The sequence below is a fragment of the Ursus americanus genome, chromosome 5 (assembly GCF_024610735.1).
Source record: "Ursus americanus isolate L20-20 chromosome 5, mUrsAme1.1.p, whole genome shotgun sequence".
NCBI classification, from domain to species: domain Eukaryota; kingdom Metazoa; phylum Chordata; class Mammalia; order Carnivora; family Ursidae; genus Ursus; species Ursus americanus.
Genome location: NC_142131.1, coordinates 71,917,749 through 71,937,669, shown reverse-complemented (window position 1 = coordinate 71,937,669; position 19,921 = coordinate 71,917,749). Strand labels below are relative to the sequence as shown.

Below are 19,921 nucleotides of genomic sequence, written 5' to 3'. Positions count from 1 at the left end.
AGATACATGAGAAAGTTATATACAGAACATTCCCCCCAAATCACCCTAATGCGCATCCTTTTCAAGTTCACATGGACTATTCTCCAGGATACATCACATTTTAAATGATGGAAACCATGAAGCATATTCTCTTGCCACAAGGGTATAGAACTAGAAATCAATTTTAAGAAAAAAAAAAAAATGAACAAAACACAAACTAATGAAGGCAAAACAGGCAAACAAATGTTTGTTTTCCTTGGCCCAAAACAAATAAAAAAATATCCATAGACTAATGAAAATGGAAACACAAGGTTTCAACGTCTTTGGAATGCAGCAAAAGCAATTCTAAATGGGATATTTATAGTGAAACAAACCTATCTCAAAAACAAGAAAAAAATCTCAAAAAAATATACAATATAACCTTTACCTAAAGGAACTAGTAAAGAAAGAACAAAATCCAAAGTTAGGGGAAGGAAGGAAATAATAAAGATCATGTCATTTATAAGAAAACAATGGGAAAAAAAACCAATAAAACTAAGAACTGGTTCTTTGAAAATATAAACAAAATTGATAAACGTTAATCCAGAGTTATCAAAACAAAAGTTAAAACTGACACCAACAAATACAAAAATTATAAGAGACTCTTACAAAAAAAATTATACACCAACACATTGGAAAACCTATCCTTGCCAAACTATTCCAAGAATTTGAGAAAAGAAGTTTTCCAAATGTCTATTATGAGACACCATTATCCTGAAATCGAAACCACACTACAAGAAAATGAAAATTACAGACCAATATCCCTGATGAACATAGATACAAAAATCCTCCACAAAATATTAGCAAACCAAATTCAACAATACCTTAAGAGGTTCATTCAGCACCATCAGCTGGGATTAATTCCAGGATTTCAGGGATGGTTCAGCATCTACAAATCAATCAATATATACATCACATTAACAAATGAAAATCATATGATTATCTCAATAGATTCAAAACAGGCATTTGACAAAATTAACACGCATTCATGATAAAAAAAAAATCTCAAGGAGGTGGGATTAGAGGGAACATAGCTCAACATAACAAAGGCCTTATGTGAAAAACCCACAGCTAACATTGCATTCAATGGTGGAAAGCTAGAAGCTTTTCAAAATCAGAAACAAGGAAGGATGTTCGTTCTTACTACTTTTATTCAACATAGTGCTAGAAGCAGCAATCAGACAAGAAACAGTTTCCTAATTGATAAGAAATTATACTGTGACAAATATATGTTGTCACATAGATGTGTCAAATATATTTGACATACAGAAAGCCCTAGATTCCATCAAAAAAAAAAATAATAAATTCAGTAAGGTTGCAGGAAACAAATCAATACACCGCATCCATTACATTTTTATACACTAAAAACAAAGTGGCAAAAAAGAAAAATGAAGAAAACAGTCCCATTACAATTGTATCATAAAGAATAAAATACCTGGGAATAAATTTAACCAAAGAGGTGAAAGAACTGTACCCTGAAAATTATGAGACCTGGATGAAACAAGTGAAAAATGACACAAATAAATGGAAAAATATACCATGCTCATGGACTGGAAGGATTAATATTATTAAAATACCTACTGTACCCAAAACAATCTACACATTCAATGTAGTCCCTAACACAATACCAGTAGTATTTTTCACAGACCTAAAAGTAAAAATCCTAAAATTTGCAGGGAAAGACAAAAGAATCTGAATAGCCAAAACAATCTTGAGGTAAAAGAAAAAAAAAAAAAAGAGGTATCACATTCCCAGATTTCAAACTATATTATAAAGCCATAGTAATCAAAACAGTATAGCACTATACAAAGTAGGTATGTAGATCAATGGAACAGAATGGAGAACCTGGAAATAAACCCATGCTTATAGGGTTAATCTAAACTACAACAAAGGAGGCAGGAATACACTATATGAAAACGCAGTACTTAATAAATAGTGAGGCAAAAACTGGACAGCTATGTACAAAAGGATGAAACGGGACCATTTTCTAAACCATACACAAACGTAAACTCAAATTGATTAAAGACCTGATTCTAAGACAAAAAACCATAAACTCCAAGAAGAAAACATAAGCAGTAATCTCCTGGTCACTGGTCTCAGCAGTATGTTTCTAAATCTTCATCTTCAGGCAAAGGAAACATAAAGCAAAAATAAACTATTGGAACTACATCAAACTGAAGAGTTTTGCAAAGCAAAGGTAACCATCAACAACGTGAAAAGACAACCTACTGAATGGAAGAAGAGATTTGAAAATGACATGTCTAATAGCATGTCAATGTCTAAAATATATAAAGAACTCCCACAACTCGAGAGGAAAAAAAAGATTAAAAAATTGGAAGAGTATCCATATAGATTTTTTTTTCCAAAGACGACTTACAGAGAGCCAACCAACACATGAAAAGATGCTCAACATCACTAATCATAAGAAAAATGCAACTCAAAACTACAATGAGATATCACCTCACACCCATCAGTGTGGCTAGTATCAAAGAGATAATAAGCAACGAGTGTTGGCAAGGATGTGAAGAAAAAGGAAACCTCATGCACTGTTGGTGGGAATGTAAACTGGCACAGCCACTGTGGAGAACAGTATGGGGGATCCTTCAAAAATGAAAAACAGAAATACCTTATGACCCAGTAATTCCACTTCTGAGTATTTGCCAAAAGAAAATGAGAATGCTACTTCAAAAAGATATACACACCTCTACGTTTACTGCATTATCTACAATAGCCACAATATGAAAGCAACCCAAGTGTCCATTGACAGACGAATGGGTAAAGAAGATGTGGTGTACCTAATGGAATATTACTTAGTCATAGGAATAAATAAAATCTTGCCATTTCCAGCATCGTGGATGGACCTAGAGAATATTATGCTACGTGGAATAAATCAGACAGGAAAATTCAAATGCAATACCATCTCACTTATATGTTCACAAACTGAGGACTTCAGAGGGGTGGGGGTGGGGGATTGGGATAGGCTGGTGATGGGTAGTAAGGAGGGCACGTATTGCATGGTGCACTGGGTGTTATACGCAACTAATGAGTCATCGAACTTTACATCAAAAACCAGGGATGTACTGTATGGTGACTAACAATATAACTTTAAAAAAAAAGGAAGAAAAATAAAAAAAATAAAATAAAAATAAAAGCGGAACACATAACAAAGATAGAAATAGACTCTTAACTATAGAGAACAAAGTAGTGGTTGCCAGAAGGGAAGCATGTGAGGGGACTGGTGAAATAGATAAAGGAGATTAAAAGGTACAAACTCGCAGTTATAAAATAAATAATTCATGGTCATATAAAGTACAGCACAGGAAATATAGTGAATAATATTGTAATAATTTTGTATGGTGACAGATGGTAACTAGACTTATAGAGATCATTTCATAATGGATACAAATGTTGAATCACTATATTGTACACCTGAAACTAATATGACATTGTTTAGCGACTATATTTCACTTAAAAATTTAAAAATACAAATAGAAATGGAGAAGCAGGACAACTGCCTATATTAAAGAGAAAGCATAACCCTAAACTTGTCTCTTCGGCTGAAAAAAGTGCTACGTCTACTGAGAGAGCTTGATACTAGAAGAGCTTGAAGTCTGCATGGGCAAAGATTTACTGAGTTTTCATTCCCAATATATTTGCATTTCTGGTTACAGTGTTTACTATAGGATCGACTCTCAATAAACATATTTCAGGTATAATATTATAATGTTACATCCACTCTGCAGCTTCCCTTTAGAAAATATTTAACGAGACCCTTAAAAATCCTTTACATTGAATTTCTGACTCAAGCACAATGCAAGGGTCAGAGGAACACCTTCAGAGGCATCAAGAAGAAACAATGTGAGAAATCCAGAATGTAAGACATTTTATTAGACAACTGGTTGGGTCTCTTCAAAACTCAATAAAAGTCATAAGAAGGTATTTTTAAAGTAAAAGAAACAAAAATTATACCAATAATATATGATCAAGGGGTTTGGCATGAAATTGAATACGGCTGGTACAAATGTTAGGTGGTATCAGAGAAATATTGGTCTGTTTGATAAAGGTAGTAAGTGGTACTTAAAGTCATTATTTCTTATAATCCCATACTGAAGTACATTGGGTGAATGCTATGATTTTTTAATTCACTATAAAATTACTTTAGCAAACAACAGATGAAGAAAATATGCCAAATGTTAACAACTGTTAAATCTAGTGTTGGATATATTGTTATTCATTATATAATTAGTTAGGAATGCTTGAAAATGTTGTTATAAAAATACGGTTGTAAGAGAAAAAAAGAATTATTGGTGAAGTAGGAAAGATTTTTTTCTCCAAACTACATCAATTTATGCATTGACATGCTTAATAGAAGTCTCAAAATTCCTAATCTATGCTTCCCCAAAATCCTATATCACCTTGATACATGAATTTCAGTTTTGATATGATACATTCTCTGATGGCATTTTTATGTATTTTGTGCATTCATTACCTTCCTCTTCAACAAAGTCTTCTAAGAAAGAAGAAAAGAAGGAAGGAAGGGAGAAATGGGGAGGGGAGAGTAAATGACAGAAGGAAGGAGATAACGAAGGACAGAAAGAAGACAGGCAGACAGGGAGGCAGGCTGGCAAGCTAGCTTATACTCGACTGGGTGCACTTAAACTTTCCCATCAGTTAACATTTCCTTCTGGGTCCTTGCTTTAGGGGTTACAGGAAAACAGAAATTGACTCCAGAAGACAGAAGACTCCTGTGAAGGACATGCATTTTCTGAGCATTCTCTATGATTTCAGAGATGTCGCAGTGGTGTGTCAGTATTAAGGAATTAATCACAGCATTTCTTATGATAGATTTCATGGAACACTGTTTTTCTGGTTTTTTGTTTTGTTTTGTTTTGTTTTGTTTTCCTGTGGCTGCCAGTGTTGTTGCTGTTCATCACTGACAGTTACTGTCTTTTAAATTTTTCTTTTGGTTTCAGCTGAGGAAATGATGGGTTAAACCAACCAAACAGGTGAATTTAAGTGCAAAACTTTTTGAACCTTAAATATACTATAAGATGTAGTGCTTTCCAAATTTATTTTTGAATACAACTTCAAAAAAAATATTATCTTGAGAAAGTTGTATTCTATGTAACATTCTGAGAAAAGCTGCTTCCAATTTTTATCCCAGCTCAGGGAGCATAAAATGAAAACTATCATAATCTGAGTCCCTCTGTAAACCAGAGCCTGAGACAACCTTCATTATATAGATAAATATATTGTAGGAACTTATCCCAGGGAGTATGAATGAAAAACTAGTTATTATGAAACGGGTAAAGCAGAAATAATCCATCTAAGGATGCAATGATTTGCTCACTGCCACAGGCAACTTGGAATTCATGGTTCTTGGCATTCTTTAATGAATCATAGAGAAAAAAATTCTGAACTGACCAGCTAGGGGATTGTAGTTCCCAATTAATGAAGGATTGTCTGACCAACTGTTACCTCCCCCATGCTTAAAAGTTCATGCCTGAGTTAGAATGGCTGCCTAGGTCTGTGCGAATGCTGTACACCATACAGTTTTGGCAAGATGTTGGTCCCGAAGATGTGGGGCAGAGGTCAGGCCATATCACAGTTCAGTGGGTGACAGAAATGGACACTGGCTTGGGGCTAGATACTGAAATCATTGATGGAACAGCAGAGAAGAGACCATAAATAGAAGAGAAGGAGTGAGACATCTTTCTGACTGGCCAAAGAACTGAATGTGAAGGAAGGGGAACCTATATTAGAAGAAATACATCAAGTAAACCATTAATACGTAGGACAAAGTGTCTTTGAGGAAAGGTGAATATATAGGACCAGGTGAGTGAACCCATGAAATCTGAAAAGAAAATAAAGTAAAAAAATAAAAAAAAATAAAATAAAAAAAATAAAAAAAATAAAAAAAATAAAATAAAATAAAATAAATAAAATAAAATAAAATAAAATAAAATAAAATAAAATAAAATAAAATAAAATAAAATAGTAAGGCCTGTCTTGTGGCATTCTCACCGCTTCTTGTTCTTGCATCAGCCTTCTAATAAGGACTGGCATTCTCAGTATCCTGCAGCAAGGCAGCAAGACCTCCATAAAGCCATGCAATCTGAGCTGACAATTAACGTGAACTGGTGTCCAAGGAGTTTATAGCAGCAGTGCTACTAGATTCACTGACATAGTATATTTTCTTTGTGCACTGTTGTCAAATGACTATGTCATCTCACTCCTTCTAGCTGATTTGTGTTATCATTCTGTATTATTAATATCGGCATCTAAAATTTTAGATATATTAGCCACTTAGCTGGTTTCATATTATTGGCCTACAGGTTTCTGCTAATATGATTCTCTTGCTTTCCCGTCATGGTTTGTGTACTATTACTAAACCTTTGCTCTTTGCAGCCACATGTCCAGGGTCCTGGCTGCTCCTTATACCAAGGTGAATCTTTTGGAACTGGAAACAAGACACCTTTAAATGTGTTTAAAGCATTTTGATTCCTAATAGTGACACTATATAGTACAATTCTGATAGATTAAAAATTAGGTTGCATTATCCGTTCTGGAAGTCCCAGCCTAAAGTAACTCTCAAAAGAAACATGTCAAAAGTGCTTTAGTCTCCCACTTACATTCCTAGACCTATTTTGTTATTTTTTGACTGATAGGAGACAAACCGACCCATCTTGGTTGCCTTTTTTCTATCCCTTGCCTTTGCTGAGTAGGAAAAAATTTTCCTTCTACCCTTCTAGGTTCTTTGGGTGGTCTAATAATCAAACTAACCCAAGACAGATTCACAGGGAAAAAACAAATTTAATGACATACACAGGGACCCCATGAGAATATAAGACTCAAGGAGAAATTAAGCAATTGAGGCTTATATGCCATCTTGAGCTAAGGAATGGGATAGGACCCAGCCTTCAAATGGGAAGACAGTAATTCATATACCATCACAAGAGCAGATATTTGGCAATTAGGTGTTTCTCCTTCCATAGAGAGCAAAGTAGCAAATTTGGGGTGACTTATTCTGAATGCCTTCACATTCAAATCTGTATTTCAAGCTTACAAAAGTATTTCTGTAATTTTCAAAAAAAAGAAAAACTTACAAAAACAAAAAAAGAACAGAATGGAATGTATAGATATAAACTTCCAATTAGTTGCTGATGAAAGCAAGTTACCCCCCATATGCATTTTATTCAGCAAGTAAAAAGTCTGAATTTGTAAATTGAGTTCGCTCAAGCTTAAACTGGATTTGAGCTTCAAAAGCTCATAGCATTTGGTTTTGCTTATAAATAGTGCTTGACACTTCCCAAATTCAATTAGCTTCGATTCTTACAAAGTCACATTATAAGCAAAACTTCAGTCTATAAGCCTATTTTAAAAGAGCCTAAGTATATTTTAGTGAGATTATATTTTTGCTTTATTTTTTAAATTGTTACTTCATTTCAGGGAATAGATTAGTTCATTTTTTTATCACAAATACTGCATTATTGGATATTTGGGGGAGAGGAGGATTTTGTTTGATCCTTTTCAGTTTTTGCACTCTTTCATGACTTCATTTCAGTACTGAAATCAGAGTAAATATGATTCAGTTTTTCTTGCCTTGTGTAAGCTCAAAACACCTTGTTAAGTAGGTTTTACTTACTGTTTGACAAAAAGTTCTGTGGAGAGATTTTTTTCAGTTACTTTTTTCTCTTAAAGACTCACAAGTGTTTAAAATATAGTAGGTAAACCTCATATATACTAAAAGCAAGGATTAGAGATATCCATTGTTTGTGAAAAGTTATTTTTGAAATGTCTTTTTTCTAAATCACACTTTGTCTAAAAGCCTGACTACAAGAAAAATAAATAAGAGAGCAAAAAAGAGCAACTATCTCCTATTTATCTTTTTTTATTATAGTAATAAGATAGGTTTTACAGATGAACATTTAGAGAAGAGAGATCAGCAAAAACACAAAACAATCTTCTATAATCTCCACACTTGAAGATATCTTTTATTAACAATTTTATGCATACCCTCACTGATTCCTCTCTATGCATATGAAATTAAAAATATAAGAATCACTTCAACAGTGCCCAGCAGTGGTAGTACTCATCCTTGTTGTTATGGTTACATTTAGTCCACTCCATTGTAGGTTATATCAGCAATTCATATATTCATTCAGTGCATATCATTTGAATATCTATTATGCTTTAGGCACTATTCTTTGAGATGAGGAAAAAGCAATAGAAAAAGCAGGTAACAATCCTTATCCTTCTGGAGTTCACATTCCCGTGGAAGCAGACATGCCAGTGTGTGTGTGTGTGTGTGTGTGATAAATAGATAAATAGATAAATAGTCCAGTAACTGCTATGTGTTATGAAGTGGTAAATGCTACCAAGAATCTAAAGCAAAGCAAGAGAACAAAGAGGCAACAGTAGATGGCGGGGAAAGGTTATAATTTAAAATAAGTCAGTCAGGGAAGCATTACTATCAAGGGGATATTTGAAAAGGCTTTAAAAAGTTAAAGAAAAAGGGAAAAAAAAAAAAAACAACAACACATGGCCTGGCAGAGCAGGGACAATTTGAGCAACTATATAAAGTTGTACCGGATTATAACTGGTATATAATAAACTATATAATAAATCTCAATGAATTCATACTGCTATCAATAAATATTGAGTGAGGAGAATAAACAAGTCTCCTTAACAGAAGAGCTCCAAATGATTTATGTAAATACTGTACCCTCAAGGAGGTGGAGTATAACTCCACAAACTATAATGAAAATTAATAGCTATGCATGTTTTTGCTGAAAATATATTTAATGAAAAACAAACAAATTCATGTGGTAATACAGAAAAAATAAAAATGTGAAGGAGATAATCATAGATAAATTTTGGAGAAGAACATTCCAGGAAGCAGGTGAATGCCAAGTGTGTCTAAGAGTAGGAAAGCTAGTGTGGCAGAAGCAGAATAAGGAAGAAAGGAAAGAGTAGGAGATGAAGTTGAGTGTGATAATGTAGGGATTTATAGGCTACTAAAGGACTTACACTTTTACAGCTGAATGTAACAGTTTGCCACTGCAGAGTTTTTGAGCAGAGGTTTGGCACATCCTGCTTTGTAATGTCCAATGTTCATCTTGTATGCTGTCTTGAGAATGGATTATGTATGTAGGGGATGATGAGTTGGCTTGAGGGAATAAATGAGGAAATCAGTAAAGAAACTGTTAAAATAATACAGGTGAGAGAAAATGAGGGCTTGAACCAGGCTGGTAGCAATAGAGACGGTAAAAGTGTCTTAGGACATACATAAGAGAGACTGCAATCAGGAATGACTCCAAGGCTTCGTGAGGAAAATGTTACCAATTTTGTTAAGTTTAAGAGGTCTATTTATTGTACATCCAAATGTTGATAGTGAGAAAGCAATTGAAGAGATGAGTTGGAGTTCAGTGGAACCTTCAGAGTAGAAACTGTATAATTGACAATAAGTAATCCACAATCAAGTGGGTGAATATAGTAAAGAAAAAAAAAGAGAGAAGAAATGAGAATTAAGGGCTCAGCACTAGCAAACTTCATAATTTAGAGGCTGTACAGATGAGGAAAAACCTGCTAAAGAGCCTGAAAATCATCAGTAAATGAGGAAAGAGGGAAACCAAGGTGTGTGGTGACCTAGAAGCCAAGAGAATAAGGTAGTTCACTCATGAAGTACTAAAAGACTGTTTTCAGTCAATGCTACATCAGGGTCAAATGAGAAAGACCTACGGTTAGACAACTGTTTAGTAACCTTGTAGTTATTGGTAGGGTGACCACATGTGCAAGTTCCCTGAGACAGCCCTGCTTTGTGCCCAGTTCTTCAGGGTCCTAATCATTTGTGCTCCCTTTTCCTCTCAAAGATGCCCAGGCTTGGAAATATGTTTTATTTTCAACCAAGCTATTGATCACCTTCTAAGAGTTGTTTCATGAAGTGATGTGACAAAAACCCTAATTATAATCAGATCAAATGATACTGGAAGGGTGAATTGGAGAAATGAAACAGACGTCTTTTGGAAAAGATTTTGCTGTCAAGCAGAGCAGAGAAACAGACTGGTAGCTGGACATGATTATGGGATCAATAGAGGGCTTTTTTTAGGCGGGAGAAATGATAGTTTTTATTAAGCTAATTGGAATTACCTGGTGAGAGAGAAAAAAAGCAGGACGCAAGAGAAAAAGGAGAAAGGCTGAAGTGCACAGTTGAGAGGAGCTGTATCTGATGCACAAGTCAGGTACATGACCTCAGAGAGGAACACAAAAAATCAATCCATACTAACAGGAAGAGAAGCTATTATATAGATGCAAGTAAGTGAAGTTTGAAAAGTTCCAGGGTTATGCATGAAGATTCACTAATTTTAGGATGTATACCAGAGGGCTGGGATCTGTACAAGCTTTCGCCTGGAATGCAACTGCTGGCAGTGCCATTTTTTCTTGCCCTCCTTCAACCTAGCTGGCCAGATGCTTGTGGGAGCCAGTTTTGGCTTTTTCCATCTGTCATGCTAGCTCTGCTGATCCTGCTCTAGCATTCACCTATGGACCTGCCCTGGCAGGTGAACCTCCAAAATGGCTCCCACCCCAGTCAGGACCTGTATTCCCCCAGAGTAACTACCACCTTGTCCACTCTTGCAGGCAGACCCAGCTGAGATCTACAGTCTCCAGCACAGCCCTTGGGGAAAGGGAGGTACCCCCCCACCAGCTCACTGCAGGCTGAAGTTGGGCCTCTCAGTCATCCACTCTAGGGACAAGTTGTGCTCACTAGTGTATCCATATCAGTTGCAGTCCAGCTACAATAGGAGGGTACACACAACTAACACAGAGGGCACGTCTAGAGCACTTGGTTCTGGTGATAGGAGGAGATTGTTCTATTGGGTACCACAAGACATTTTCTATGTAAGGCCAATCCTTTGAGAATAGGACATGTAGTCAACCTACTCACTCCAAAGAAACAGTGAGCCAGACAAAATGAAGAGACCAAAAACTATGTTCCAAATGAAAAAATAAGACAATTTCCCAGAAAAAGAGAGAAACAAAACAGATCAGCAATCTACTTGACAAAGAGTTCAAGTTAATGGTCATAAAGATGCTCATCGGACTTGAGGGAAGAGTGGAGCAACTCAGTGAGAACTTCAATAAAGAGAAAAAAATATTAAGAAGAACCATTCAGACATCAAGGATACACAATCTAAAATGAGGGACACCTGGGTGGCTCATTTGTTTAGGCATCTGCCTTCAGCTCAGGTCATGATCCTAGGGTCCTGGGATCGAGTTCCGTGTCAGGCTCCCTGCTCAGTGGAGAGTCTGCTTCTCCCTCTCTGTTTGCTTCTGCCCTCCACTCATGTTCTCTCTCTCTCTCTCTAATAAAATAAATCATAAATAAATAAATAAATAAAAGAATGCAATACCTAAAACGAAAAATACCCCAGAGGGGAATCAACAGCAGATTAGAGAATTCAGTAAAGTGGATCAGTGATCTGGAGTAAGGCTAGTAGAAAACAACTAAGCTGAACTGCAGAAAGAAAAAAGAATTTTTAAAAAATGAGGATATGTTAAGCAACCTCTATGACAACATCAAGCATACTAATATTTTCATTAAAGGAATCCCAGAAGAAGTAGAAAAGGGCAGAAAACTTAATTGAAGAAAGAATAGCTGATATGTTCCCTAACCTGAGGAATGAAACAGATAGGCAGGTCCAGGAATCACAGAGAGCCCCAAGAAAGTTGAACTGATGGAGGCCCACACCAAGACACACAATAACTAAAATGGCAAAAACTAAAGTTAAAGAGAGAGTCTTAAAGCAACATGAGAAAAGGAACAGTTGTATAATAGGTAAACATAAGGCCATTTTTCAGCAAAAACTTTGCAGCCCAGAAAGGAGGGCATGATATATTGAAAGTGCTGAAAAGAAAAAAAATACATCCAAAAATACCTTACCACGTGATGTTATCACCCAGAAATGAAAAGCTAAAAAGTGACTCAGAGAAACAAAAGTTAAAGGGGTTCATCACCACTAAGCCAGGCTTACAGGAGATTCTGGACACTTCTTTAGGTGGAAAAGGCTAGAATAACTAGAAGAAAAAAAAAATTACAAAAGGAAAAGAAATCCACTAGCAAAAGCAAACACACATTAGAAGTAGATCAATCACTAATGAAGCTAGTAGGAAGGTTAAAACACAATGGTAGTAACATCAACTCTATCTACAGAAACTAGTCAAGGGATACACAAAATAAAAAGATGGAAATTATGATATCATATATGTAAAGTGTTGAAGGAGGAGTAAAAATGTAGTGGTTTTAGAACGTGTTTGAACTTAAGCTACCATTGACTTATTACAGACAGCTATGTACATAGGATGTTATATGTGGACTTCATGGTAGCCACAAACCAAAACCTTTAATAGTATACAAAAAGGAGAGAAAGGAATCCAACTATAACACTAAAGAAAGTCATCAAATCACAAGGGAAGAGAGCAAAAGAAGAAAGAAACAGAGAACTACAAACACAACTAGAAAACAATTGACAAAATGGCAATAGGTACATACCTATCAGTAATTACTTTAAATGTAAATGGAATAAATGATCCATTCAAAAGACATAAGGTTACTAAAGGGATAAAAAAAATCTATATGCTGTCTACAAGAGACTCATTTCAGAACTAAAGAAAGATACAGACTGAAAGTGAAGAGATGGAAAAAGATATTCCATGCAAATGAAGGGAAAATACTCTGGGGTAGCAATGTTTATATCAGACAAAATATACATTAAAGAAAAGACTGAAAAAAGACAAGGAAGAGTATTACATAATGATAAAAGGATCAATTCAACAAGACAGTATAACAACTGTAAATATCTATGTACGTAATAGAGGAGCACCTAAGTATAAATATAATAAGCAAATATTAACTCACAGAAAAGGAAAAGTTGACAGTAATAGAATAGCCGTAGGGGACTTTGACACTCCACTCCCGCTAATGCTTATCTGATCCAGACAGAAAAACAGTATGAAAAGGTAGGGTTGGAATGACACACTGACCATTTAGACTTAACAGATACATACAGGACAGTCCGTCCAAAAACAATTGAATATACTCCTTTTCGAGTGCACATGGAACATTTTCTAGGATGCATCATGTATTAGGTCACAAACAAGTCTCAACAATTTTAAGAAAACTGAAATCATATCAAGCATCTTTTCCAACCACAACACTATGAACTCAAAAATAAATTACAAGAAAAAAAAAAACCCACAGAAATACATGGAGGCTAAACAATGTGCTACTGAACAACCAAAGGGTCAGTCAAGAAATGAGGAAGAAAGTAAAAAAATATGTGGAGAAAAGTAAGAATGGAAAGCAGTGGTTAAAAATCTTTGTGATACAGCAAAAGTAGTTCTGAGAGGGAAGTTTATACTGATTCAGTCCTCTCTTAACAAACATGAAAAAAATCTCAATCTAATCTGACACAAAGCTCAAAGTTATTAGAAGGAACAGTAATAAAGATCCGAGTGGAAATAGAGACCAAAAGAGAGAGAGAGAGAGAGAGAGAGAGAAAGAAAATGAAAGAAAAGCAATAGAAAGAACCAATGAAACTAAGAGCTGGTTCTTTGAAGAGAAACAAAATTGATAAACCTTAGGCCAGAATCATCATAAAACCCATGCATATATAAGCAATTACTCTTCTACAACAGAGAAGACAAGAATACACAATGGAAAAAAGACAGTCTCTTCAAAAAAATGGTGTTGGGAAAATTGCATGAATACATGCAAAGAAAGAATGTGGACCACTCTCTTATACCAGATCCAAAAATAAACTTAAAATAGTTAAAGACCTAAATGTAAGACATGAAACCATAAAAGTCCTAAAAGAAAGCATAGTATACTTGTGGGCATCAGCCTTAACAATATTTTTCTAGATCCGTCTCCTCCAGTAAGGAAAACAAAAGCATAAACAAACAAATGGGATAATAACAAACTAAAAAGCTTTTGCAGTTAACAAAATCATCAAAATGAAAAGGCAGCAACTGAATGGAATATATTTGAAAATGATGTATCTCATAAAAAGTTAATATACAATAAATATAAAAAATTCATTGAACAGAAAACAAAACAAATAATCTGATTAAAGAATGGTCAAAGAACCTGAATGGACACTTTTCTAAAGATGACCTACAGATGGCCAACAGACACATGAAAATTTGGTCAGTATCACCAATCACCAGGGAAACACAAATTCAAACCACAATGAGATATCACTTCATACCAGTCACAATGGCGAGTATCAAAAAAGATATGAAATAGTAAGAGTTGCCAAGGACGTGGAGAAAAGGGTAGCTCATGCACTGTTGATAAACATTTAAATTGGAGCAGGCACTATGAAAAAATAGTAAGGAAGTACCTCAAGAATTAAAAAGACTATATGATCTAGTAATTCTATTTCTGGGTATTTCCCAAAGAAAATGAAATTAATAATTTGAAAAAAAATATAAGCATCTCTTATGCTTATTGCAGAATTATTTACAAGAGCCAAGAAACAGAGCAACCTAAGTACTCCTTGACATATGAATAAAGAAGAGGTAGCAGCTACACACAATGAAATATTAGCCATAAAAAAGGATGAGATCTTGTCATTTGTGACAACATGGGTGCACACAGAGGGTATGATGCTAAGTGAAATAAATCAGAGAAAGACAAATACCACATGATTTTATTTATATGTTTTATCTAAAATAATAAAACAAATGAACAAACTATCAAAATACAACAAAAATAAAACAGAAACAGACTTGTAATTGCAGAGAACAAAAACAGGTGGTTGCCTTCTGGGATTAGGGAAGAGGTGAAATAGGCAAAGGGAATTAAGAGGTACAAACTTCCAGTTTTAAAATAAGTCATGGGGATGAGAGTACATAACAGAGAATAGAGTCAATAATATTGTAGTAACTTTGGTTGTAACAGTGTGTCACTACACTTATTGTGGTGAGCATTTTGTAAGGTATGAATTGTTGAATCACTATGTTGTACACCTGCAAATAATGTCAACTATGCTCAAATTAAAAATTATTTAAAAATTGTATCACACGTTTTATAATGTCTACATTATGACCACAGGAAAGAAGTAGCTTTGGAGAAAGCCAGGAGATAAAATCCTCAATGTCTGATGGGGTATGGCTTCGGGTTAGTAGATGATTGAGGGATATTAGATTGTAGGATCTGGTGACATGACATTCAGGGCTGAAGATTTTGGGGAGAAGGGAGGAAGGATAATCTCAAAATCCTCATGAACAAACAGGCAGGATATCTCTTTTACTTCAGGTCCAACAGTAGGAGAGTTGTGGGAGAAAAAAAAGAGCCACTTGAGAAGGGTTCAAGAAAACAGTTAACTGAGGAAAAAAGGCAGGATTTTATTAGAGCAAGAAGAGAGGAGAAGAGTAAAATTGTAGAGGAGTTCACTAATTATTGATTTTGGCTTTTAAAGAGCACAGTGGAAGGATTAAAGAAGTTACAGAATGGAAGAAGATGGGATTTAAAAAAGAGGGTGGTATTAAGAGCCTGGCATATATTGGAATCCAGAGCATCACAAAGTATCTGGAAGTCTTGAGCTTCTGGGAATCACTGACATAGCAGTATCTTAATGATACAGTTACTGTTAGGCCTGCTGGTCTCAAAGCAGAGAGAGGTCTTGAGAGGTAAGAATTAAGGGTAATGGGAGCAGCAATCTCTTTGACATTGGCCACAGGAACATTTTCTAGATATTTCTCCTCAGGCAAAGGAAACAAAAGCAAAAATAAACTATTGGGACGATACAAAAATAAAAGGCTTTTGCACAGTGAAGGAAACCATCAATAAACAAAAAAGACAACTTTCTGATCCAAAAAATAAAAGGAACTTCTACAACTGAACACACACACACACACACACACACACACACACATCCATAAATAATCCAGGTGGAAAATGAGCAGAGAACTGGAATAGACAATTTTCCAAAGAAGACATACAGATGGGCAACAGACACATGAAAAGATGCTCAATATCATTAATCATCAAGGAAATACATATCAAAACCACAAGGAGATATATCACCTTATATCTGACAGAATGTCTAGTATCAGAAAGAAAAGAAATAACCAGCGTTGGCAAGAATGTGGAGAAAAAACAGAAACAGTAATTTGAAAAGATATAGGCATCTCTTTGTTTACTGTAGCATTATTTATGATAGCCAAGATATGGAAGCCCCCAAGAGTCTATCAATAGATGAATGGATAAAGAAGATGTAACACACCCACATACACTGAAATATTATTCAGCCATAAAAAAGGAACAAGATCTTGCAATATGCAACAACATGGATGGATCTAGAGGGTATTATGCTAAGTGAAGTAAATCATGCTGAGAAAGATGAATACCTTATGATTTCACTTCTATCTGGAATCTAAAAAACAAAACAAAAAAGGCAAAACCAGACCTATAAATAAAGAGAACAAACTGGTGTTTACCAGATGAGAAGAGGGTGGAGGTATGAGCTAAATGGGTGAAGGGGAGTGGGAATTACAGGCTTAGAGTTACAGAATGTATGTCATGGAGATACAGCATGGGTACAACGTAAGTACAGCACAGGGAATACAGTCAATGGTATTATAATGTATCGTATGGTGAGGTGGCTACATTTGTGGACATTGCATAACATGTAGAATTGTGGGGGCGCCTGGGTGGCACAGCAGTTAAGCGTCTGCCTTCGGCTCAGGGCGTGATCCCGGCGTTCCGGGATCAAGCCCCACATCAGGCTTCTCCGCTATGAGCCTGCTTCTTCCTCTCCCACTCCCCCTGCTTGTGTTCCCTCTCTCGCTGGCTGTCTCTATCTCTGTCAAATAAATAAATAAAATCTTAAAAAAAAAAAAAAAACATGTAGAATTGTGGAACCAGTATGTCGGACACCTGAAACCAATGGAACATTGTGTCCACTACAATTCAATGAAAACATTAATTGTAGTAGGTGAAAGGATAATTGTTCTTGGTGATCTCTAGATCATGAACTATTATTTAAGTCACCAAATACTCTATGACATAATTTTAATAGATGAAGTGTATTCTATTGTATAGATACAAAATAATTTACAAAGTTAATTAAGTAAGCATTTATTAAATGCCTAAAAGGTGCTAGTCACAACAAGCGGTAGGGATACAATACAGGAATTCAGATACAGATTTTGCTTTGATTAAACTGGAAATACAACAGAGAAACATATGGCATGAGAATGGGAATGAACATTCCTAAATTACTATGAAAGCTCAGGACAAGTGGGCATAGAATACAGGGTGGTGAGAGGTGAATGAAACTGAATTTACTAGGCAGAGATAAGAGTGTTGGATGGAATGAGAAAATAAACAGCACCTCTGGGGAAATTAAAGGACATAAAGTTTGAAAGGACAGTGGACAGTGAGTGGACAGTGGCATAAAGCAGAAGGAATGAGCAAGTGCAGAATACAGTTTTGTAAATCTTGGTAAGAGATGTTTCATTTTTGTGTCTTTTCATTTTGCACCTATTAGACACTTGGGTAGTTGTCACCTTTTCTCCATTATAACATGTTTGTTGTTTTATGATAATGACTGTCACTTAGATAAATATTTTCCTTTGGATACTCTCTCTAGAATTGTTTATTAGGAAGAAAACATCTTTTTTGGGGGGTTGGGGGGGAAGCAGAGGGACAGGGAAAGAGAGAATCTTAAGTAGGTTCCACACCCAGTGTGGAGCTGGACATGGGGTTCAATCTCATGACCTGAGCAGAAATAAAGAGTCAGAGGCTTAACCAATGGAACCACCAAGGTGCCCCACAACAGCAGTATTACCAAATTGTACTGTAAGTAGTGAGGTTTCTTCCCCAAAACTCTGTATTGCCAGTTAATTCCATATGATAGATGAAACCTGACATCTCATTGTCTTTCTTTGTGATACTGAACACTTCTGTTGACTGTATTGTCTATATAAATACATAAATTGTCTCTATATATCTCCTCTTCCCTTAACTGTCTAGTATATGTCTTTTGACTATTTTTATTAGAACTTTTATCTTTCATTGACTTTGAGGGGTTTTTTTTCTTATTAGTATAATTAGTTCTTTACTTTTCAGTAATCTTTTCCTGATTTATCTCTGCCTTGAATGTTATATGGTATTTTTGCTATACAAAAAATAATCATCTTTTTTTTCCATTTTTATTTTTTTAGGTATTACTTATTTAGTGTGTTTTTTTATTTATTTGAGTGGGGCAGGGAGAGGAACAAGGAGACTGCGCTGAGCACAGAACCTGATGGAGGGCTTAACTGAGCCACCCATGTACCCCTACATTTTAATTTTTGTAGTCAAAAATTTTAGTCTATTTTATTTGTAATTAAATATTTCATGTTATACTTAAAAAAGCTTTTCCCATTCTAAAGATCCATGGTTTGTTTTTTTTTTTCTAGTGTATCTGTGATTTCTTTGTTTTTATTTTTCTTTGGTTTTATTTTTTGTTCATGATTTTTATACAACTTGAATACGGAGTCTGAGGAAGAAAGAATCAAAGATGTCTCTGGGATTTAAACCTACAGATTAAGAAGCTAAATATGCCATCACCTAACAGAAAATGTGTGGAAGGAGGTGCCAAGGAGTAGCCCATAGTAGAAGCAGCCTTGTTTTGGGAGCTGGAATGTTACTTATCTTCTAGAACTCTCAATCTGCAACTCTGTAAAAAAAAGGTTAAATGATCCTAACTGCCTTAGTAAGATTATGACACTCAGCTATTAGTTACGTAAGTTCACAGCACAAGTAGCCTGTAGGATTATCCAAGCAAATTCCTGGTGCAAGTCACTGTAAATTATGAAGAAAATAATTTCTCCCCTGCCCTCCATTAAAAGTGTGCCAGGGATATGCCCCCGAAAATGGCTATGATACATCATAGCTGGCTGTAATCTAAATTATATTTAAGCTATGTGGTTCTGAAAGGAGATAAAATGAAAATTCATAAAGCCTTTCACAAGAGGCATCAGGTTCATAATTGTAGTTATTACTTCATATCCAAATTTTCCATGTGGACTTTGTAGCTCTATTTTATCTGCCTATCTGTAAGTATAGTAGCATTCATTCCCGTATTGTGGCCTTCATTTTAATATCCTCCCATGTTTACTCAGAGTCAAGAAGTGAATACTTTTGGGCAACATAAGGTAAGTTGCATCCAACAATGATGGAAAGTCAGCATTTCATCACTACAATCAATAGAAATTAGAAACTATGGGGAAAAATTGCTGTTCTTGATTAAATATTAGCATTAATATTTTAGTAATAGTAACTGTGAAGTGTCCTTTCTCTCCTTGAATTCATTAAGCCACCAGAGAAACTTTATAGACTCATTATCTTATTCATGTTGGGTTTCTCATCTATGAATCTCTAAGAGTAAAAATGAGATTTAATAACTTTTGAGGTCATGGTACTTTTCACATGTACAGAATTACACAGAAGATCTACTTCATCGACTTGACTTTGACTGACAATATGATCTCTGAACTTCAACAATTTAAATTCAACAGAGGTCTTTTTTTGTTCAAGTATGGCACAAATACAAAAAATGCACAAATCCTAAAGAGATACCTCAATATATAATCACAAATTGAGCACACCTGTGAAAGCCCACCCAATTCAATAAATAGAATACACCAGCACTTCAGAACCTCACTTATTTTAACATAAAAAAGAATGTCTTCTTCCCTCCCTTCCTGCCTTTTCTTCTTTCCATTATTTTTAATCTAAATTGAACTACAATCTTTGTATTTATTGAATCTGACTAGACACTCATAAACCTCAGAGAAAAGCATCCTGAGATCTTTGGGTTGAGGAATATTATCTATTTACATTTTCTATAAA

The 19,921-nt window shown here is 35.2% G+C and overlaps 1 long non-coding RNA gene across 1 annotated transcript in view; it reads right to left on the bottom strand.

Annotated features, from left to right (window-relative positions):
- Positions 1 to 779: 779 nt before the first annotated feature.
- The window catches only part of LOC148110146 (uncharacterized), a 441,138-nt gene continuing 421,996 nt past the window's right edge, over positions 780 to 19,921 (bottom strand). Inside the window, exon 4 of the long non-coding RNA XR_015724333.1 lies at positions 780 to 907. This is a non-coding gene — a long non-coding RNA (uncharacterized LOC148110146). The remainder of the gene's footprint in view (positions 908 to 19,921) is intronic.